The sequence below is a fragment of the Rissa tridactyla genome, chromosome 6 (genome assembly GCF_028500815.1).
Source record: "Rissa tridactyla isolate bRisTri1 chromosome 6, bRisTri1.patW.cur.20221130, whole genome shotgun sequence".
NCBI classification, from domain to species: Eukaryota; Metazoa; Chordata; class Aves; order Charadriiformes; family Laridae; genus Rissa; species Rissa tridactyla.
In genome coordinates, this window is record NC_071471.1 from 18717805 (window position 1) to 18739658 (window position 21854).

The 21854-nt window shown below is 40.9% G+C and overlaps 1 protein-coding gene across 6 annotated transcripts in view; it reads right to left on the reverse strand.

The window, feature by feature from the left end:
• The window catches only part of PIK3CB (phosphatidylinositol-4,5-bisphosphate 3-kinase catalytic subunit beta), a 104220-nt gene that overhangs the window by 66138 nt on the left and 16228 nt on the right, over positions 1-21854 (reverse strand). For 2 of the 6 annotated variants that reach the window (XM_054206102.1, XM_054206101.1), the window contains exon 2: positions 17327-17499. The exons of 1 other annotated variant lie outside the window; for it this stretch is intronic. The gene's annotated coding sequence lies outside the window, so the exon portion shown is untranslated. Of the gene's footprint in view, positions 1-16404; positions 16542-17326; positions 17500-21854 lie in introns of those variants that run through there. 3 more of the 6 variants (XM_054206103.1, XM_054206104.1, XM_054206105.1) reach the window with 3 other exon arrangements.

Here is a 21854-nt window from a genome sequence, read left to right on the forward strand (position 1 = left end):
TGTTCTTTCTTCCTTGTGTTCTACTTACACAGGTGGTGGTGGTTAGTCAAAAACCAATAATATCCTTTTCTAAAAAAAAAGCCTCAAGCTTTTCTGAAATGTGCCTCTTTACAATGCAGAACACAATTGCTCTATGAAACCCACCTATCTCGTACAAAACCTTTTAACCAAAACAGGCACATAGCTACAAGCTGTCATCCCGTAAAAATACCCACAGAAAAAAAAGCACAAAACAAAACCAAGCAGAGACAGAAACTGCAGAATACCAAGCTCTAAGCCAAATGAGTTGCAAAGAGAGATCTATGTCAGAACTACAAGCCAGTTTACAGCCTTTCTTTTTCCTTAAGATGGACAAAAAGACCACAAAGCGTTTTCATGACTAACTAAAACTGCAGGTCAATGTTATTCTTTAAGTTAAATGGATAACAGTTAGAAACATAATTTGAAGCTAAATTCAGTCACATGTCTTCATTAAAGAGAACTGGATATCATAATTACATTAATCCAGTGGGTGATTCAGAGCAGGAGCTCTGCACTCAACTGCTAAGAATCACCCTCTAACAAAGCCACGTTCTCCCTGCCCCGAGAGCCAGCCTCACTAAACTGTGCTTCAGCTCTCCAAAATCCCCTTCAGTGTCCAACAGCCTTGTTTAACAGAAATTTAGACTCGCACAAGCACATACTAATATGCTTTACAATAAATAATTTTTTTTTTACTTGGTTACACACACTCCTTTGAGTTTAGAACTGTAAGACAATACTGAAAAGATCTTGCAAGTTTTCATCAACTCTTTATTTTGAAAACACTGATTTATAACAGTGTCATTTACTGACATTTGGATTTAATTCTGAGGGGGAGGCAGAGGGGAATCCCTCTTTCACAGTGATATATCCTGATGGTGCCCAGGGTTAAGTAATCCAGCAATCCTCCTACTCTGCGGTTTAGCACTCGGTTCCATTGAAGTTGTGAGGCAAATGACAATCTCTTGTCCTTACAATGAAGGCAACAAAAGAGCAAAAGACTTTGGGTTCTTACTGGACTGAAAAATGAAGGACCTACAACTAAAGGAGCAAAGAACAATTAATTCCAGATGGCAAGGCATCACCTGCATGATTTAGGATCAACAAACAAAAACCTAAACAAAAATAATTTATTATTACTTTCTCAGAATGATTCAACTGTTTTTCTTCTGCTCTGCCACCTTCAAAAGAAACGCCTCTGGGCAAAGCAGAAGAGGAAGACATCACTGTTAATGAAGCTTAACAAAAAAAGACTCTAGTAGATGGCAATTTTTTCCTCTCTCATTCTGTTAGACAAGCAATCATTCTCTGGTTTGCACGCAGTTTGCTGAAATCAAGATTAGCAAAGTCTCTGTAAGCGGGAGACCCTGCAAAGGCACTCAGTATTAGGGAGGGCTGGCTGCCAGTGCTGATAACTTCTGATGGCAACCGCAGAACACCAGAACACCCTAGGAGAGAGTCTGGGCTGGAGATGTACTAGATCTGAGGGTACTCTAGAGTTCAAAAAAACACAGAGTTCTAGGCTGCATGTGACCCTCTTACAAAAACAGCAGTGTTTTTATGATTTCAGATGACTCACAAACAAGTGCTTAGACTTCCTTTATGTTGATTGATAAACATGGAGTCAAATGAGTAACACTTTCCAGCTCATTTCCAGTTTCAATCCAGTTTAGGACACAAGTGATTACCCAACTGGTTCAGTAGCTCCAAAGCTTGTGACAAAGAAATGAATAGTTTAGGTTGAACAGACTCATTCATCCGTGTGAAGATGTAAACTCTCCCACCACCTCCCAGAGCCCACAGATCACTTACACCTCCAGGCCACTGCTGCCACTTTTCTAGATCTGGTTCACTAAATCTGGCTCACTAAATCTGGCTTTCAGAAGTGGAGAGTTAGAAGCACCGGTCATAGAGCAGTGCTCCTCTTCCAAGAAATCCGTACCTATATGCACACTCGCACACACATACTGAAGCGCAAAGGCTTGAGGCTGAGCCGACTTGAGCACTGAGCAGTTGCAAACAAATCCACCACCCTGCACAAGCCCTTGTGACATCTACAGAGATGTTTGCAGGAGTTAACAAACTGCCCATCAACTGGTCTGCAATCAGTGCGCACCCTCAGCCATCATACTACTAAAATTCATCTTTCTGAACACTAAAATAGATTGCCAGCAATAACAAAAACAATTGATTCTGCATGGATTTTCATTACATCTAAAGCAGTATTTGAAAACAGAAGTCTCAGGGAGGGGGGCATTAATTGCCAGCAGCGCAGCAATTCCTGTACCTTAAAGAGCCAGTGAAGCACTGGTTCTTCTGGTCCCGTATCACACCACAATTATGCCCCACACTTTTGTTTCAAAACCTACTTTTGCAGCTAAGTTAATTACAGGGCATAACAGGGAACACAAGGACTTGTTAAGGAAAAAAATTACCTCCACAACATCGGTTTTTGATAAAGGAATCTTACATTCATTTAATAAGCTCAAGGCCATTTTCAGACATCCTAAAGTTTATGAGGTCCATCTCCATGATTTCCCTCTGAAAGACTGAAGGTGCACAGCTCTCACTGACGAGGCATTTCCTCACAATTCAGCACACCTGAATATGGCCCTAATTGTTGACGCATTTTTTACTTACTACCGTATCACAGATGTCAAACCACTGCAAAAAAACCCTACTGGTTCCGCCCCAAAATTACTAAATGAATAAATATTTACTTGCAGAGAAATAAAACTGTGAGTCTTCATCTTAGCTCTGCAAAGATCTTATCACAATTATTTAGTTATTTGAAACATTATTAATAGGACTACTCGCGATTTCTGTTTCTTGTGATCTGTGTAGTCTATTTTCTTCACTACTTTCACATGCTGATGTTTCACTTCCCATTTACATTATGTTAAACGCCTAATATGGTGAAACTATGCAAATTTACTTCTATTTAGTTTCCAAATTCTGCTTTTTTGTTATGTGCATATTTAGATTTAAATAACAAGAGTAAACAATGAATTTTCCAGCAATTAATTGTTATGAGCCATTTTGTGAAGCTACTTCCCACTCTGCTCTAGATACCTATTTAAAGGCTTTGTTCTTAATGATTAAAACAAACTCCAAAGTGTGGACTGCAAGGATTATGAACAAGCACAGCAACGTCTAGCTAAGTGTACTTCAAAGACATGCTGCTGGGGTCCAACTTGCTGTTTGATTCCAAATATTACCATATGACAAATATTAACAGTATTTCATCACTAATATCACGTATATAGTAAATACTATCTGAAACTAAAAATAATCACTAATATTTATTGTGATGAAGAGGGAAAACTTCAAGCATCTAACAAATGGAGTTTACCTTCAGCTACATCCAACATTCACAAGCAAATCTATTAAGCTCTCTTAGGTAATGAAACACTCTGCATTTTAATTTGCTCTTGCTCCCCACTCCCTCCTCTTTCAGGTAGCAAGACTTCTGTTGCCTCATACTTCAGTGCTGGAAACTCAGGGTGTTACCAAAGGAGTTGCATGTTATATGCCAGAATGTACAAATTTGTGTTGTCGGTGTGCCTATGGAAGGCCTCCAAGAACCTCGGCTGTGTTACCAAACAGAAAGGGAGAGTGTCACTAGGGAACGTGGAAGCAAGATGACCAGAGTGTGAAGAAAGCAAGGACAGCCTCCTCCTGCTCGTATTAGCCGCTCAACAGCAAACCTGATGTGCATTTAAACAGGTGGGGAAAAACAGGCAGAACTAACAGAAAACTAGTTGCAAGCCTGAATACAAGTTTGGGCTTCTAATTCTTACACTTCCTCTGAAACATTGAAAAGACAGAAGCTTTACAATATCCCTATTTCTTATAGCCCTTATGTATGAATTTAAGATTGGCGGGACAATGGCAATAGTAAGTGCACAGTTTACAATACAGAACATATCTAGGAGTGATTTTGAGACCAAGTTTTCTAATATAAAATTAAACAATCACATTCCCAGGTTCTAATACAATCCTTTGCATTAATATCTACATTTATAGCAAGATTATTTTATCCCTTTCATTAACTATTTTATCTTCAATATAACAAGAGCTGCAATGCAATATATATTGATAGACTGTCTTCCTTAACGCCTCTTTACATAGAGGTTCTATAACTTTCTCTACCATCTGGCACATCCACAAGAAAAAGGGATCAAAGATTCTGTCATCTTAGAGCTGACAAATAACTCCTAGCACCACCAGCAATTTTTATTTAAAAAAAAAAAAGATTCCCCTCCATATTAATAAATTTAATCAGGTTTCTTTATGAAAGTTACTACATATCAAAACGAGGAAGAATAACTCAAAAAGTACGCAGCTACCAGGCTCTGCTCATGGAAGTTTGGTTGAGTTTTGGGTGGGTATTTTGAAGCCGGGTTTTTTTTCAGAAAAAAAATGTAAAAATATCAAGCATAATTTCAGCATAGCAACACATAATGTCACACAATTTAAGAACCCCAAATTTGCACTACTCCCAGGCTAGACACAGGGGAGTGCTTGGTTTAAAACAAACAAACAAACAAAAAACCACACAAACCACAATCCTCCTCATTAAATCAACAGTTCAAATCTGGATTTGGATCCAAAAGTCAGATTTGAATAGTATTCGTAGATTTTACACTGCTTTTAAACATAGCACCTAGAATTACAGAACACTTGATGTAAAAAACACAAACCCCAAACCCTCTATTTCCCTCAGCTGCAATGCTCAGCATAGTAATTTAGACTATATGGCAGTTTTCAGCTTCATTCATTAATGAAAACGTTTCAGTAGATTAAAGAACTACCTTATTTCTGGCAGAAGTAAAAGCTTTTCATGGCACCAGGGAACACTGCAGTGAGAGATTTTCTTCTATATTCTGAGAAGGAATCGAGCTATAGTAGTGCTAGAGCTGTGACTTGCTCTAGGTACCCTTTTCAGCACATGGGCATGAATTCTGCAGGAAGAGTAGCAATAGCAGCACTGGCAGAGCACAGAAATCCTTGGGGAATAAGGTTGCTCCATAAAGAAAGCAATCTGCTTGGCAGATCCCTAACACAGATGAGCGACTTCTTACCCGTAGTATCATAGATGCTATGGTGAATAGAACTGCTCTAACCAGCTTAAGAATAATTGTATGTTCGATACGATCAAGCTGCAAAGCAATTCCTGATGCTGAGCTGAATCATGACCATCAAGATGGAAAGAATACAGCCCTGTTAATGTTCTGTGTAACATCTCTAAAGCCACAAGACTAAAGAGGAACCTGACAAAAGCTGGACTAAAAGTGATGCGTTCTCTGACTTCTTCACAGGCAAGGTGTGGAAGGACTGAAGCAAGGAGGCAGCAGACGCATGCTGGAGAATGTATTTATCCTCCCGCTACCACTGAATTACAAGATCAATATTTACAGCAGTTTCTAGCAATAGGCACGTAAAATCTCTTTCTCTGCTAAGTAAAAATGAGCTCCTCTTCCTTCCAGAGCAAACCACCAGAGAGACTTTACCACTTCACTACATCACAACAACTTGCTTCACCTCCAAATAACAGTAGTAGTAATATACAAGGTATATAAACCTGGGCACACACAAGAGCACTGGAGCAGCAGCGTTTGCAGTTAAGAAAGCAATTCTTAAAATATGCCATAAAAATCAGAAGTCAAAAAAGCAACTCTTGCAAATGAAAGCAAAGGCTTTTCAGTATTCACACAAACAAAAATGGTTTGACAGTGATAAAAATTTCTCACCACCACACTTAACAGCAAAAGAGGGATTTACCAGGGGGTCCAAGTCTTGAGGAAAGACCTGAAAAATATTTGCCTTAACTCCTTTCAAATTCTCTCCCATGATAAGTCAGAAAGAAAACAAAGCCTCTCTATAATCCTATTTTACTTCTCCTAAGTAAATCACAAGGAAAAAAAAATACATCACAGAACAACAGAAAATTAAACACCACTGACACCATTTCGTTTGCCACCGCATCCCAAGAAATCTTTTTTCAGGTTAGCTGGGTCTGTTAATCACCAAGATGTAGAAGCATGAGCTGAAAGTTCCAGGAATGCTGCTGTTTCCAAAGACTCCTTATATCAAGGGTCAAATTAACCACACTGCCCGTTTTTCAAGAAAACCACCATTACATAAGTAGAAACCCTTTATTACTCCACAAATAGAGTTAAAAAACAAATTAAAAGTAGCACGCTACTTTCCTGGCCAACAAGCCCCAATTAAATTAACAATGAAGAAGCCACTTTTGGCATCAAGAGGGTGGAAAATTGTCATAATAAGTGGTATATATTAGGTCTGGCTCTTTTGAGCTTTATCAGCATAGCACACACAGCCTGCATCTCTCATTTTCATGAGCCCATAACCCCAGAAGATCAGTCTTAAGCACTGATATACCAGTATTTTAAAAAACAGCAAGTAGTGATGGGAGGACAAAAGAAGCCAACAAAATGCTGAAGGCTTCTTTAAATCCTGTAGTTGCATGCAATAAAAGTTGACAAGCTATCAAAGTACAAATAAATCTGAAAATACAGCAGCACGATTTGTGAAATTCATATTAAAAATAAAGTAACTTGAGGACACTAAAATGATTAGCTGCAGCTACAGACTAAGGCAAGAATTGCTCTCCCTTCTCATAAAATTTACCTAGAAATTAACTGGAACAGGAATATTAACTCAGACAAAACTGCTATAAATAGAAGGGGGTTAATCATTCAAATTTCTATTCCCATGACAACCATACTCTAAAGAGTCTTAACTTTTTAATCTTTTAATATGATGCATTAAAAATACTTTAGCTGCTATAATACGGTCTGCTTCTACCTACTTTTTATTAATAATTTCTTTTTTTTTTTAAATACAATAAAGGAGATTTTCTGTCAACAAAAGCATTTTCACAGATACTAGGCAAAGTGAGGCTGTGCATCAGCTGAGATGATTGTATGTAGCCATTTAAATGGATTGTTTTAAATGGGGCCACTTAAAAATATATTTACCTTTTCTCTATCCTAATATAAAGCACATAAAACCTATTTGTTATTTATTTTAACTACCATAGCTGCTACGAAGTATTTTTCAATTAAGGGTCTGCATTTATCCTAAAGTAGAATCTCACATACTTTAAGGTCCATGACAGCTGACATTATGTACGTTCAAGGACGTAAACACAAGAAAAGTTTACCAAGCAAATAGCCACCTCATCCCCAATGAACAGATGAAAACATACCGTGATAACCAAACTCCTCTAAACTCACACAGCAGCCGGGTGACACACTTGCAAACAGAATCTAATTATTACAAATCCCTAGCCAGCGCTTCACCCACAGTATTTCTCACCCAAGTAAATTAATGCTGAAGCTTTCAAGTTAAACAAAATGGAGTAAAGGAAAAAAGAGTAGTTCTTTATTTAAAAAGTGGAAACAGATAAGGAGTTTCGTCATTTTGTGGTAAATAGCAAATCAAAGTGAGTTTTAATCCAGGGTATTTGCAGTGACAGAAATTATGGAAGCACCCAATATGCACACTCAATCTCAAAAGATACAGAGCTACTGCAAATCTTGATGAAACTATTATAAATTCAGATGAGAAATGAGGAAGACTTGATTGTGGTCTCAACATTACTTCTAACTTTTTAATTACATCTTCACATTCTTGCAAATCTTGTTCTTACTGAAGAATTCAATTCCTACTAAATAATGTTTCCTTTTTATGTAGTACTTTCCTGCTATTCTTAATCACTGTAGCTCTTCATATACCAGATTTATGTACAGCACCCAAAGGAAGTAGAAATTACTGTCATTATCAAAACAGACTGCCATATAAAAATAAACAACTTCTATGTACTTGCATTAGCTGAACTGTAAGAACTTATGCAGAATCACACTGAGCATTAAAAAATGGTACCCTAACACTTAAAGCAACGAATTACTAAAGAAAAACGCTTTCATTATTATTCGGGTAAAAAATAAAGTTAGATCATTATGCTGAGCTTACTAAAATTTTCAACATAGCTTGAGATCACCTAATTCAAGTGTAAGTAAACATTTTAAATAAAAAATATTACTTCCTTATATTACTACCACTAGCGTAGACATGAAACAGTACGTCTGAAGCACTGGGGAAGTAAAACTGGCCTAGGATGAAACTCAACATATTCCATACAGTTCAATACACATCTTAATACTGGTATCTCTTTATCTTTAAATAATGTTTGAAATTTTTAAATAGTTTATACACAGTTTGTAATAGTTTGTAATCATAATGAAGTTATTTAAAGAAGAGTTATTTATGTAGATGCATGTAGACTTTCTGTATATTAGAAAGTATTTTTTTATTTTTAACGAAATATAAAAGGACTTTTGTCAAAAGCATTGCATCTGTCTTATGTGGATATTAAAAAGAAGCTGAACACCACCAGCCTGGAGAACAGATAATCAGTCCCTCATCATTTTTATTATTAACAACAGAAAGGAAAGTCTCTTTTTTTGCTAGCAAGAGTTTTGTGCCAAAAATTAATGTACCATTTGCTGCTGACAATCTGCCAGGCTAATGATGCTTTTCTTCACTCAAGAGGGTTCAGAAACTACTACTCACTTTCCAGTCAGCATTTATCACAGTTTCCCAACTACAGTCCTCCCATGAAAAGAAAAACAAGACAGCTCTTCTCCACACACATACACACACCTCTTCACACTTAAATTATTACTACAAGTAAATAATTTAAAATACCTCAGCAGACACAGACACGCGTTCTTCACGTACTGATATTATGGCTTAATCCTGATGTCATGGTGCACGTAAGACTCCCATAAAACTTCCATTCAAATCTGACATGAGAAAACCGAAAGAATAAAATCATAGAATCATAGAATTGTTTAGGTTGGAAAAGGCCTTTAAGATCATCGAGTCCAACCGTTAACCTAGCACTGCCAACTCCACCACTAAACCATGTGCCTCAGCATCACACCTATATGTCTTTTAAATACCTCCAGGGATGGTGCCTCAACCACTTCCCTGAGCAGCCTGTTCCAATGCTTGATAGCCCTTTTGGTGAAAAAATTTTTCCTAATATCCAGTCTAAACATCCCCAGTGCAACTTGAGGTCGTTTCCTCTTGTCCTGTTGCCCGTTACTTGGGAGAAGAGACCTACCCCCACCTTGCTCCAACCTCCTTTCAGGTTAAGCTACATTTAAAATTTTATTTCCTACTAGGTTTGGACTCATTATTGGGTTTTTTGTTAAATTAGTAACAGGACTTATATTCTGCTGTGTCTCATTGACATTTGGCCATTTCATACGCTTACACAGACTGCATACACACAGACGCGCGACCTGTTTACTGCTGTCTGTACACCAAGTACTAACTCTTCCTTGCCTAGAGGATCCCTGGTTATGGCTCAGACAATCCTCCTTAAACATCTTCACTGACATCTTGAATTGCATCCTTAGCAGGGCATATAGATAACCAGATAGCAAATTCAGAGGTCCTCCCGTGTATCAGCTGAAACAAAAGGAAGACACTCGGCACAAAAGGCTAGAAACACAAGTACTCCAAGCCCATGTGAGTTTCAGACCACCACACAAAATGGCGGATCCCAAAGGCCTTGCCTCCCTTAGCAACACCCATTTAAGTCCAAAAGGGATCGGGGAAAAAAAAACATCCCAACAATTCAACATCAGCAGAGAACAAACAGTATTTCCAGCCACCTTCAAGCAGTGAAACAAACGTGATCCAACAGCAGGCCTCCCAGTACCACAATCCAGTATCACCACCCCGAGCCCACATCTCCCCGCCATCCCACCCAGCCCCGGGCTGCTGAGGCCTCACCAGCGCCGTCCCCTCCTTCCCAGCCTGGAAGGAACTACTGGTTCCTTCCCGCCCACAGCTGGCACCAGAGTCCCGTCTTCTGCAGATTCCACCCTACAGAATGTTATACTTTGTAAAGCATAAATTATTTCCAAGCGGCACCCTCAGGCCAGGACCCCCAGGGCACTGTAAGGAACACCAGCCTATGCCTCCAAGAACCAGCTGCCTAAAAAGACAGGACACTTAACAGAGAGAAGACTCACATAGGACTAACACACAGGTCCTTCATTTCTTTGGGGGTTGGGAGGGAAATAATGGGGGATTCTGGGGAGAAGGCATAAGCCAAGAGGAGTGTATTTAATGACAGACTACAGAAAAAAAAAAACAAACCTTAAAAATTTAAAAAAAAAAAAAACCCAGGAGTACTGAAAGGTGGATGAAGTGGAAAAAAGTACAGGCTTAAGGACCGAAGTGCTTTTCAAAAACAGAGGAAGGAATGTGAAGCATGAAGCCAATCAGTAACGGGATACAGCGCCCAAGATAATTTTTAAATGACATTTTATGTGCTTCTTTCTACTGCATCAACTTTGTACTTAGCTTTGAGTTTTTACTGACAACATTTACCTTTGTTTACCTGGTTCTCCTCTGTGTGTACATGTGTCTGTCCCCGTGTGCGTGTGCACAAACCACAGGCCAACTCACAGCCTTCCAGAGGACACAACGCTAAATAGCAATACTCACAACAGCGACAGAAAACGACCACACTGCACCACTCGAAAGCAGTCTTTTGGGGAGTTATTTGTAGTGAAACAAATGTAATCTGTCTTTAAAATCAGGCATGCTTTATATTCTTCTGTTATTAGCATTCTATACCCATGAACATAAAATTGTTCACTGAAAATAACATTTCAAAATATCACATTTCATTCTTAGAAAATAAAACGATGCAGCAATATCAAAATCTCTCTCTCAAGCGCCTTATAAAAGATAAAAAAGGCATTGCTCAACAGGTAGCTACCACAAGAATCTCAAGCACTACAAATGTTACCAGTTATTCTATTTTCTAGAGGATTTTTTACAATATTCTCCAAACCATCTACCATCTACTCTGGTTTTTAAACTGCTTCTAGCACTCTGTAGCTGCATACAAGCACAAGTCTTCTGCATTAAATCTGTCACAACCCCACTTGACGGCAGGACTGTGAGCCTCTTTCAATGTCAGGTCGATCCTACAGAACACCAGCTATTGCACATTCCACACAAAAGCTTTCATAAACAACTCATTATTCTTATGCTTAGTTTTTTTAAATATTTCATTGCTTTGTTAAAGATACACTCTGTGCATTCAGTCAACAAAGGACTTTCAGAAACACTGAAAATTAGCAAATGCTCCACAACAATACTGTATCGTAAAACCAAAGACACACTAATATTCTTATTAATTCTTATTAACTGACAACACAAACCACAAACATGCCCGTGACTTCCACAGAACTATTTATCTACCTCTGCTATCCAAACAAGCTATTGCGCACATACTGCCAGTTGATGCAGACTCAAAACTTACATTGTCTAACTCATCTTTGAATCCTTTCATAGCTGTTTTTTAATCCAGTGGATATACGGTGTCTGGGGGCAAGAGGATGACAAGAATGACCCAAACAGTGCAAGTTCCTAATGGACTCCACATCACTTAAAAATGTTCATCAGTTCCAAATTAATGCATGAACAAAAGCCTCTGCTTTCTGCTCTGGATACAAGAAATCTGGGAACAAAAGCCTCATAAGAACATTGTGAAAAGAAGTTTAGACTCTTCAGTCTAAATCTTTGGTAGTTCCCAAAACTGATCTTTCAAAAGATAGTAATGAGAACACACCGATTACTTGGGTCTCATAAAAAGAAATTAGAAATCACAGGGCTGTCGCCTCCTCCCTTCTTACAAGTAAACTCATGCAAAGAAGAAAGATACCATCACATACAGGCACAAAAATTAAACCCACAACATAGATGTTTTGGGGTTTTTTTCCATTACAGGGCATACCTTTCCCAGTGAATCGTCATAGTTTCTGTGGGGAAAAAAAAATTATTGTATTTACACAGCTATTTTATATGCAAGATTCAAAATTCTTCTTGAATCTAATATCTCAGAAGTACTTTATTATTAGAGGCAGATCTATCCCATCAGGTCAACTCACTCCATACCCCTGCCCCAAGGAACTGTACCCTACTTGTTCAAAGATTCTGTTACAAAAAAAAACCCAAAAGACCAGTAGTAGTAAAAAATCTGGGGATGATTTATCAACTTAAAGTGGGAAGTAAAACTGTTCAGCACTACAGCAACACATAGAGTTAAGTTACACAATCATAAAACTACACACTGATATCGTTGATGGAGTTCCCTTAAGATATTTTGTGATGTAGAACTCACAAAGCTACTCTAAAAATCAGAATAACTATTGGAAACCATAGCAAGATATTCTGGAAAGAGACGAGCATCCTTTACAATTCAGTTTCACAATGAAAATTTAACACAACACTACTTATCAAAAATATGCAAGTTTGACAATTTTGGAAGAAACAAAAGTAAGCTACGAGTAGCAAATTTATATTTTGCATCAAGAGAAAAATTATACTACTCGTAACTCTTACACTTTTGTTAAAGTAAATACAAAAAATATTTATATATATGTAGATTTAGCTCCAAAGACACAAAATTACTCCCAAGTTCAATTAATTCACAATTTTAAGTCAAGAGTATCTAAGATAAGAAACTGAATAATGGAAGTTCTCACAGCTGCCCCCCCTTCTTTTTTTCTTCCCCTTTTTAATACAACTGGAAAAGATTTGGGGCATTTTTCCTCCCATGGCCGAGGGCCAAAGCTGTGAAGTGGAAGCAGCAAAGAAGGTACCCGAGGACAGCCTGGGTCCGCTATTTGCATACGGCCATATTTACAAAAGGCCGTATTCTGTAGCATGCTAGCAATTAAACTTTGGCTAAAGCCTAAACTTTTAGTTTACCTAAAACTGCCAAAACCAAAACAAATAAGCAACTTGCTTGCTCCCCCCTCCAAAAAAAAAATTATCAGTGGGAGACAGTATAATTGCTCCAATCCTGCTTCTCAAAGGAAGCTTTTTTTGACACATCAGTGTCAGTATTTGTTTCTTTAATCTTCTGAAGCTAGTATGTAAATTCAATTATTTTGGTAGCTACATATGCACAAGCATTTGCACATGAGGGCCTTACTCTGCCACTCTTAAAATATGTAAATGCAACCACATTCCTGAATTTATTTCCACCTAAGGTTGAGATATAAAGATTTACCCATGTAAATTTGACTGATTGTAAAACAGATTGGTCAATGTTGCACACAAACTAACTGGTACTTCAGGCATTATACAAAAACATGTAGCCTTAACCTTGCAGAATCTCCCATTTGTGATTTTTTGACACAACTGCCACTTTGTTACCTGCTGTTACCCCTTGACAGTAAGTATACACATTACTAACCCAAAGCAAAATTGCCTGATTACAAGTTACTACTCTGATTTATAAAAATTTATTTTAAAAAAAATGTTTAATTTCTAGTGCAAGATGATTTTTGCCACCTGATCTGATGAAGTTATCGAAACAAAACACACCGAAACTTTCATGTGCTGAGTGACGGTGAGGACTAACAGCACTGCCACAAAATAAATTGTTTAATGCACTCAGACACTAATACTGAATATTCTTTCTAGCCCTCTGCAATTCGAAGTCCTCATATTCTGAGCCAAATGAATTGAGATTTGAGATGTAGTACTTAACAGCATGTGTGTCACTGCTCCAAGCGTATCAGTTTGAGTAAAAACACACATTTACTGAAAAACAAAACCAAACAAGCAAGCTTTTCTGTGTAACTGTGTAAATGATCCTTATTGCAGATTTTTCTCTCCTGGCCTGCTGTCACAGAAACCGCCAGTTGTGAAAAGGGTTAAGTCCAGGACTGAAGGGGCTGCTGCTGCTGCTACCAAGCATGTGGAGTCAGAAGGTCCACCTCAAACCCAAGCAGCCCCACGGACTTTGCATAAAACACAATGCCACATTCCACAGCCCAACCACCCACCTATTTATTATCAGATAAGTTAACTGGTGGCAACTTTTAGAGAACCCAGGGCAAAACTTCCATGTGTATCTCTAGATCTATGAAAAAGCACTTCAGCTATTGACCTCTGTGCCTCTCATCACTGAGACACAACACCAGCTTTCCAGCTGAACAGCCTGAACACCAGCCCGCATTTCCACCCAACTTCTCAATAATAACAGCTAGCATTTTTCCTGCACCCTCCTTGTATATATGCCATTCTGATAGTTTGTCCTGACAGAGCATAGTGCAGACACGCAAACTTTAAAAAAAAAAAAAAAGTGTGCAACGTTTCACAAGCCTATTGCCTCTATGTTCAACCTCCAAAAAAGGGAAAGGAGTAGTGAAACAAGGGAGAAGACGCAAGATACGGTCTCGCTTTACTATATCACAAGAACCAAAGAAAGATTTTTTTTTATTTATTTTGTTTTTTTACAAAGGGTTTCCTACACTAGAATTTGGAGTTCTGACACAAGTCTATAGACAATTGGAGAACTAGCAAATTTATGACATCAGATATTCCAAGGAAGTGAAACCTGACTTAACGGAAGTGATTTTTATTCAGGAAAAACAGATATTTAAATAGGTATCAAGAAAAATATTTTAAGATGATGTATGGAGGAAGTTCCTTTTTAAATTTTTAAAATCCATTTAATTACAGGCTGAAACCCCACCCAAGCACATTTCCAAGTCATAGAATCATAGAATTGCCTAGATTGGAAGGGACCTTACAGATCAGCTAGTTCAACCATCAGTCCACAACAAAACATTCTTGATATTACTGATATCTCTGACACTCTTTTTCAAAAGGCCAAAAAAAGAGTTAACAACAATTTTTTTTTCCAATAATCCTTTTCTTTCTCTCACTCTTCTGAAAAGCACTGCTGGTGGCACAAAACTTCCGAAACCTGAAAAATCATCACCAGTCTGAACTGAAGCTTCTAGACTGAAGTTTCCAAATGACCTGGCGATTGATTCACCACCCACCTTAACGCGTTCCACTAGACTTCGCAACCTTTTGATAAGTGTATGGACATTCAATATTTATTTATGTGCAATTTTCTTAAAAGCAAAAGTATTACAAAGTTTTATTTCACCATTTAATTAATCTTTGAAGACCCACAGTTGTGGGAGTCTAGCTAATACTACAGACCACAGGCCGACCAAATTTCTATGACATCCTTCATGTATTCACGTAACTTTGAACCCTAAACTACAGTCCTGAAAACATAAATAACACGTTACTGGGTTTTCTAGTAATGCCCAGCTTCAAGAACTTCCTAAGCCTGAATAAAATGCAGCATCAACAGCGTTAGCAGCAGCACTGACCTAGAGAGTACATTTACTTTGGCTACAGTTGTCAATTCCAAATGAACAAAACTCATCAACCTATCTGGTGACAAGGAAAGTCTGTAAATGCAGAAAGTTCTGGGAAAGAGAAATCCTAAGCTTTCTTGATTTTGGAAGGTATCCAGCATCAGTCTGTAAGCACACATGTGCTGGAGCTCGACAAACCAGGGATTCTGGCATGAAAGGTTTCCGTTTCTCTTTCAGGAACTCTTTGGGACTAATGAAGATTTATTCCCCCCTTACACAGCAACAGGTCCTCAAGCTGTGGAAGCGCTCAGCTGCCTGTGGAGAAAGCGTAGGATGAGAGCGCGCTGCCAAAGGGACGTCTCTGTGCATCGCCCGCCCTGGGCTGCGCAGAGAGCGAGCATCTCGCTGGCAATACGTTTCCCAAAGGCTGCTTTTCCACACGAATTCCTGCGGCTCAGAAGGAAAACAAGCGCCCAGAAACTTAGCTGGAAACAGCCGGGCGTATCGAGTAATCTGAACGTCCCTTACAAATCACAAGGCAATCACTAAGAGCGCCCAGCTTGGGGAAAAAAAAGAAATATTTAAAAAATTCTCCAGGCATGAAGCAAAGTCCGACCTTGTCCGGCGAACCCTCCCCGGGGCGCCGGCGCTGAGCACCTGGGGACCCCCCCAGTCTCCCCCAGGCGCCGGGGCCGCCCTCGGCGGGGGCCAGGCCCGGCCGAGAGGGGCACAAGGACCCGCCGTCCCGGGCTGCGTGCGCCAGCCCGGCCACTTGTCGCGGCGGCCGTTACCGCCGGGCCCTCCGGCGCAGCGGGGCCCCCGCTCACAGCCGCCGGGCCCCCCCGCCCCGCTGCCCACACCTTCCCCCGCGCCGGGGAGCGGGCACAGCCCCTCCCGCCCGGTTGAGCAACCGCCGTGTCGCAACGAGCGGCAGCCGAGAAGTGCCCGCTTCCTGCGGAGCTCGGCGCCGCGGGGCGGGGAGGGACCGAAACGAGCCGGCGGTGGCGGCCGAGGGGAAGCCCCGCCGCCACGCAGCCCTGCCCGCCCGCCGGTGCCCCGCCGCTGCCGTCCCGTCCCCTCCCCTCGGAGCGCGGCACACCCGGCTCCGGCCGCCCGACCGCACAACACCCACCTGCCGCCGCCGTCCCCCGCGCCGTCCCCAGCCAGCGCGGCGGCGCCGGCGCTCGCGGGGAGCCCGCTCCCTCAGGCCGCCACCGGCGAGGGCCGCGCCGCGCTGCCGCCTCCGCGGGCACGGAGGGGGAGCCGCGGGTTACCCAGGCGATCGCTTCGCCCTCGGGCCCCGCCCCGCCCCCTCGGCGCGGCCTGCCAATCCGCGCGCAGCTTTCAGTATCAAACGGCGGGCGGCGGCCAATGGCGCCGCGCGGCCCCGCCCCGCCCGGGCGCTCCCGGGTCCCCGCTCCCGCCGCGGCCGGGGGTGGCGGCGAGCGGCCGCAGGGCCCTGCCCCGGGCGGCGGCGTGGGACGGACCAGCCGCTTGCTAAAGCTTAAAAGAAGCTATCAAAGAGAAGGAAGGTAGAACGTAACCGGTAATGAAACAACTTTTGCACGCAGCTAGTCCCGTCCCCACCCGCCGGGATCAGCAGTAACATTCCTCCTGCCTTTAACGAACAGAGGGCAAGGCACAGCGTGTCCTTGTGCACATTCAAAAAGAGTATGATCATATTATGCATATTTTATCATCCCTATGCCAATAATCATGCTGTATTATTAGCCTTGTCTATTTTTCTCTATTCATTTTTCCAGTTATTCCAGTTTTGAAAATAGAAAGATGGATGGATTCACTTCCTTATCAACTCCACTTACTCAAGGCACTAATGATTCATTAAATTTGGATTAGAAAACATCTAGGGGATGTTTAGGTGTTTGTTCCAAAGCAACCAACCACAACACGGATTGACTGGAAGTGTATGGGAAGGACAACAATCTCCCCACTTATTTCAGCAAATGGGATTTTTGCACGAAGGCTGAGCACGCAACGCAACATCTAGGCAAATCTCAGTGGAAGGGCAGAAGTCAAGGAGAAACGTTGCCTACCACCTGTCAGCTGTCTTCACAGCCCATCTGTTGGGTGTACCAATTAACAGTTCTCCTTCCTGCTTTTAACCAGTTCTTTTAAGGCCACTCAGTACTACGGGCATTGTCTCTGAAGGTCCTGCTGCTGCTTCACACCGCAGGAGTGTGGTAACTTCACTTGACTTCCCTTCTTCCTGGAAAAGGAAAAAAAAAAAGCCAATAGATTTCAAATGAAAGTAACTGGTTTATCAGGCAAGTGTACAGATCATGCAAAGACAGTATCATCTTTATGGATCGTGTCCTATTAATAAAGTTTAGTTCAGCACATTGAGCCACTTGTCTGTTTTGTTTAAAGTTTACATTACTACTGAAACATATTTCTGAAAAATAAGGCATTAATGAAATCCAGTAGTGCACAAAGTCCCAGCTACGAAATTTTCAAACCATTCTACTACTTGTGGTTTTGACATTAAATATTCCAGATAGTCTTGACCTAGATATTCAAACCTTGGCTCGCTAGCTGGCCTCACTGATGATAAATGGGTTTGTGCCTGGAAAGGCTAGATAATGTTTGTTGGTTGGTTGGTTTTTGGTTTTTTTTTTTTTTAGAAAAAGAGCTATTTACTCTGGATCTTGCAACATGAGATGGTTGTTCTACAAGACCCAGTGCAGTCTTTGTAAAGTGTAAGTCAACTATGATGTGAGTCATTTACTAGACTGAGCAGAGGGCTACAATTCAGAATCTTCAAAGTCTGTTTACTGCACTGACATCTTTTCAATTGAATACTGACACCTTCAAGCATCTGTGATGCATAAAGCCCCAAGCATTTAAAAATTGTCTTGTATAGACAATTTCTGCTGTATCTATGAACACACTTCAATGAAATCTGCCCACAGAGTTTTCTGTAGGGTTGTAATCCCTGACTTCAAATTTCCTTTCCATTTTGGGTTTGAATGCCTCCAAATACAACATTAGTACTTAGCAGTGGGAGTAAAGAGATCTCAATCAGTAATTATCAACATATTTCAGATTATAGTTGCTAAATTTGCATGATATTCATGTTCTTGTCACACATGGTGTTGTTATGGACAGCGTGTGCGATATGGAACTTCTCTTGAAACATCTTAAAGAAATGTTTTTATACCCTACGTGGCAGTGAAAAAAAACCAGACTTTAAATATAATTTTAATTTTCAATTTCCTTATCTTTAGATTCTCTTCCTACCCCCCTTCACAAAGTAACAAATGTTCTATTATTCTCCCCCCCCGGGCTATTGTTACATGTGTTCTCAGTATAACAAAAGGGTTTTGTCTAAAAAGGCTGTATCTGAGTCATGTCTTCTCATGTGAAGCAGCTGTACACCTAGGGCACATTCTTGGTCACTTGAAAATGTGTCATTTTCAGCATTCTGGGTTTACATTATTTTAGCCCTGTGTCACTGCAGTGATCAGAAGAAAGAAACTAATGCTCAAGTTGTCTACGTATCTGCAGACATCTCAGAACCGTGTCTGCAGACCCGGGCAGAGGGAGAAAGAACATGCAAGCGGAAAAGCCATGTGAAGGATGTTTGGCCTAAAGTACAAAAAGCTGGTCTGAAAAAAATTCAAGTTAGTAAATCTAAGGGACAATGATCCAGAACACAGCCAAGTACTGGGCAGAGGATGCTCAGAAATCATTTATTACAAAACTTAAATGCTTATAGCAACTTGCTAGTGTCTGATACTGTGACACAATGGCAACATCTACAAACCAAAGCAGCTTTGGGTAGTTAATGCACAAGAAGGTTTTGTGGTGAATACAGAATAACACGAGGATCTCTCATGAGTATTTCTTTTCTTAAAAAAAAAAAAAAAAAGTTACATTCAAAACTGCATGAGCAATGGTAGAGAGAATAAAGGTTACTCTACACTGCATGGTCAGCGTGCTGCCTACTGTCACCCAAATAAAAGGCTTTAGAACATCTTGCATATGAAAAATAACATGACAGTCTCCTAAGTAGCCACTAGAGGAAAGCCAGTTTGGACTGTAATATTCAAAAAATAGCTTATCTGGAATTAACAAAACTTTCATTTCCAATTCTAAGTCCTTCCTTCATCTATCAAAAAAAACCCATGTCCCCAGTAGCCTAAGGCAGTAAGTTGTTAGCATTTGGGGGACACAATCTCTTGTTAGTCACTGAAATTTAAGAGGTGTTAATAACCAAGCGAGTAATTTTGGTGTGACTATTTCAAGCCATATGTTTACACAAAATAAATCACAAGAATAACAGGTTTAACTGTCAAAGTCTATGCTGAATTTCCTAAAAGGGAAATACTAAGAGATTTCCAAAGAATTCTGTATGCTAAAAGTATGTTCACTAAGTCTACACATGATTTCATGCACTAGGTTAAAGCACTACAACACATAAAAATGACGTGATAGAGAAGATACGGCATGTGGCTAGCATGATCCTGTACCAGCCCCAGCTGATAAATAAAAGCTGCCCTACAGGACTGGACCTTCCCCATCTCCGCAGATGTGAGACCACTCCGTGCAATCAAAGCTGGCCATTGCCATTGGGGCCTCTCAGGGTGCACTGATAAAGTGCTAATTGCATGGTGCAAAACTCAGCGTAACACACTAGCTCGATTTTGTAAGCTTACCATTCCCTCAAAGGTGTTCTGCACAGTACGTTGGTGCCTTTTCCTGCGCTTGCACCAGCGTGTGTGTCTATAATAAGCTTCTCTTTGTTCCCCACACTGACTTCGGTGAAGGGGGAGGCAGTGGCAAATAATGGACTGAGTGACATTCAGTACCAGACTGCAAATGCAGATGTCAGACAAAACGGATGCTGAATTTGGCTAATGAAGCTACAGCCTGCAGCAAGAACAAGCAGCTTTTAACAGTGCTTTGCTAAACCAAGTTATTTAATATGTGTAAAACTCAGTGGAAACTCTATAGCATATGTACAGGAGCCAGAGAGGCAAACCGCTCTGTTATCTACAGCAGCGCCTCAAAGAGCCAGCAGCACTGATACCCAAATATTCACCACCCTGGCACATCACTGTTCTGTTCCCCCAGCTGAGTTCAGTGTCTCTCATTTTAAAATTTTAAGCCTAACTTAAGTGACGTAAAGCCAGTTGAAAGAGAGGGCCTCTTCCTCATACTCCCTGGCCTCCCCCGGCCGCTGTACCACACCAGAAGTACCAGCACGACAGCTGATTCAGCCGGCAGGGCAGACCCAGCCCTGCGGGAGGGAGCGGGCTCAGCTCCTTCCCCTTTTCCCCGCTCAGGCAAGCTGTGGGAGCTGGTGTGCAGCAGCAGGTCCAAGCTGGAGAGAGGCCTTCACCCACCAAAGCGCCGGAGTACCGGCTTTGCTGGTGATCCCACAGAACATGACTGCTTCTCTCGGGTTCCCTAAATCTGGAGGAACTGGAAAGGAGAGCCCCTCCGTACTGAGGCTGCACGTGTGCCGTCAGAACTGGGAGCCGAACCCTCCTCCCTGCTCTGTAAATCCACACCTAGACACCACAGCATCATATTGCTCCCAAATCACAGAAAATCCACTATCGGGAGCTCCTAGGCGGACACTTTTAACTGATGGCATTCTCAATCAATTTATGACGATTCTATTGTAATAAAGCAGCATATTTTTTTTTTATATCACTTATCTGTAGAGGAACTGGTTGAAAGTAGTTGTGACTATACTATAGCAAATGGAAATGTAGTTGCTTATTTTCTGCACCTGCTCATGGCAAACAGAGGCTTCTGCGTATGGGCACTCTTTACAAGACAGCTTGTTCATAAGGTATGTGGACATCCATCTTATATCAGCCATGGAGATCAAAAAAATTGCTCAGAGTTAGAAAGACTTTACAAAGCTCAACAGCATCCTGAAGTGGCCGTCTGACTTTGCTGCTACGTCCTCCCTTTATATATAAATATCACTACACAGTTTCTCATTTGTCCAGTTTCCTAACAGAGCTTTTGCAAGAATAGTTCCATTCATCAATCCAAAAGCACATCTTTCATCAAAAGCATCTTGAATAGCTAGTGCCTAATAGAACCAGGACTTTTGTCCATGCGTATCCTCACATACCACCAGGCGAGTCTCCCCTCAGCTATTATCTCCTCTGCCCACTTTATGGGTCTGACCTCATACCCAATATTAATGTATTTTTGTAATAAGAAGCAGCACTGCATTGTTAGAATTGCCAGTTTTCAGATGAGGCACTGAGTTCCCTTGTGTTATTTCTGCTGAGTTTTCTAATCAAATATAAAGATCCCATGACACATTTTGGCTAAAAGTAGGGCACAGCTGGCTTATTTATTCTTTTACTAAAAATAGGCTTCAATGTCCAGCAGGTTGTAATGTGTTAGACAGCACTTCAAGTGTAATAGCTGCTGTACCTGCCTCGATACAGCTATACTACCAGTTCATCTTTGCAACATGCTAATGATGGAAAGCAAGCATCAGGCTTCACAATTACTTTAGTAGCTCCATTTTGCCAAAATGCCTACCAGGATTAGACTGTCCAACAATGGAAGAGGCAATAAAGTACCTTCTCA